Here is a 2922-nt window from a genome sequence, read left to right on the forward strand (position 1 = left end):
AGGGAAAATATCTTATTCTTATCTCTCTGATTGCTCCTTCCACCAAGACCAGCATGATAGTCTCAGTTGCCTCTTCCACTCCGTCTAAGTACAACCTCATTTTCTATCCATTTTGAAGCATCTTGTTGGCGTTGAAATTACTTTGCCCAAAATATCCTTTTATTAAAGTTAAAATTATTTAGCTTCATCCAGTTCTGCTTTTAAAGAGTTTTCTTTCATAAGAAACATTCCTAATATAAGAGATTGTCAAATAACTGACACTTATGGATAAGTCCTTGCCTAGCAGATGGGAAGAGAAATCCACTAGTACAGAGATAATAGTTTGAACTTTCTTTGTTCCAGAAATAGAGCTAAGTTTAATCTTCACAATTATCCATTATCTCAGTTAATCTGTGCAATGATCCTAGTTTTTATTACCTCTATTTTACATGTAAGATTGATGCTCACAGAGTTTAAGTTGCACAGAGGCACACATACTAGAAAGTATTATAGTCAAAATCTGAGATCAGATCTGTGAAAAATACTGATAGCTTTTAGGAAAATAGTCCATAAGAGATGCAATGAAATACATGTAAAAGTATCTGGATGCGAGTTTTATTCTCATGACCTTCCCAAATGCTGCCCCATGTATAGTGTATTTTGTTAACCAAGGACAGAAGATCCATTCGTAGAAATCATCCATCAAGAAGTTACATGTTAGAATTATATGCCTTCCAGGGATCCTTTCATACAATTCCAACAAAAGGAAAATATCATACTGCTAAAGCCTTGACTGGGCCAGGCAAACCCAAGAGCAGCTGCTTCTATTTTCTTGTCTCACATCTGTGTCCAATAATTCATATTTGACTTTGACGTAGTCATTGGCAAGTTAACATTTCCCAAATCCAGGGTTTAACCCAAGAAGAAAGTTTCATACTTTGTATTTTTAAGAACTTAGCTTATTTTCCTGTTTAAACTCCTTTGTCTCTCTTAACACAATTACATATGATCGAAATGACTTAGCATATCCCTAGTACCAAGGCACATCATTTGTGCGGGTAATTAATATACCCTCTATCTCATATTGATTCCATTTGCTCCTGAACATCCACAGATACTGATAAATTTATTCTTATAACAGTTTAACTTGTTAGAACTATCTTAATAGGGAGTATTTTATGACTATGTTCTTTTAGGAAAAACTATCTACTCTCATCTAAACTTCATATCGTCTATAAATAGGATATCATCTCATTCAATTATTCATTTATAAAACTTTTATTGAAAGCTCAAAGTTTTTCAGACACTGAAAGGTGTTAGAGATAAAAAATTTTAAAAATCTCATCCCTAAATTCATGTGGAGAGGAAGAAGGAAATATTAATAATAAGGATAATAACTATAAAATTAGAACAATAACTACCATTTCTTGCATCTACTATGTCACAGATGTGTGGTAGAGGCCAGAATTTCAACCTTGATTTTCCAGAATCTAAAGGTGGCTTCCCAATGCTTCTAGTCTTTGCTTATCACTCAGTAAACGGTGAGAAAGTGAGTCACCAGTGTATAGGACACCTGGGAGGGGGCTACCAAGAGAGGACATGGAGAGATTGAGGCCCTTATGGAAAGGTTCTCTCGTATGTGCAGAGCATATTTTATATCTATTTTTTCCTAAGTACTTTCTGTACATCCATTTTAATCTATCTCTGTATTTATGTTTTTACTGCATTGCAATTTTATTCCTTATTCCAACATGAAACACAATGTTATACAGTAAAAATTGCTGTAAAATGTTGACTAAAACAAGATCTTCAAAATGCCAGTACAAACCTCTCTGCTGTTGCTATTCTATCTTTCTTTTTGGGAGTGGTGAGGAAGAGTCACCCTTGGCTAACATCTGTGCTAATCTTCCTCTAATTTGTATGTGGGATGCCTCCACAGCATGGCTGATGAGTAGAGAAGGTCCACACCAGGGATCTGAACCTCCAATCCTGGACCACTGAAGCAGAGCACACAGACCTTTAACCACTCGGCCACGGGGGCACCCCCCAGAAATTCTTTTCTTTAACTACAGTTGTTGACCATTATCCCAGTTGGGCAGCGTTTTAGTCTTTATTTCTCTGCTTTACATACAAAAAATGAATAAGAAACCTTGTCAAAACATTTGCTTTCAACTCTGACGTTCCCCTGGTCTATTGGTCTAGTAAAAGACAATCTGAGTTCTCAGTGATTACCATCTTCTCAGGTAACTCCTGTAAAATATTTCTTCACTATGTTTAGAATTCAAGTTTATGAGGTTTGATTCAATGCTGCCATCCCATACTTAGGAGAGTGTCCAGCACAAAGCCGGTGCTTACCCAATGTTGGCTGAAATAAATGAAGTCAATGAAGCCTTCAGTAAATTTATTCCAGAGCACAAAATACTAGCTCACCTAATGTTGCTGAAATATATCTTCCTGTTCATTTTAAAAATCCAAGTTACTTGTTGTAGAAGGCTCTGATTCAGAAGAATAAGAGAAGTGATCCCAGATTTGAATCGCAGATGATATGAAAGCAGAGTAGGGAATATAAGACCTGTTGAAGACTGTGGAATAGTAGACACACCAAGGAAATCCAGAAGGACTTTCTTCTTGCCGCTGTGAGCCCTATCCTAGCAGCAATGATGGACCTCAGTCCCCCCTAATTTATCCTCATAAGCATACCAAATTTATACTCTTAACATCTAGATGTTTAAAGCTCAGCTCTTTGTTGGGGTGAGGTGAAAAAGCAAGTACTGCAAACAAAAGGCCCCTTCCAAACAACTTTATCTTGAGTTTTTGATGCAGGTTACAGGGATGGTCAGTCACATTGTTATGGCTGAAACTAGACAACAAATCACAGCCTATCTCAGATCTTGCCTCATTTACATTTTCAAGGAAAGTCAGAGAGTCAAGTTGTCTTAAATC

The sequence above is a fragment of the Equus asinus genome, chromosome 10 (assembly GCF_041296235.1).
Source record: "Equus asinus isolate D_3611 breed Donkey chromosome 10, EquAss-T2T_v2, whole genome shotgun sequence".
NCBI lineage: Eukaryota > Metazoa > Chordata > Mammalia > Perissodactyla > Equidae > Equus > Equus asinus.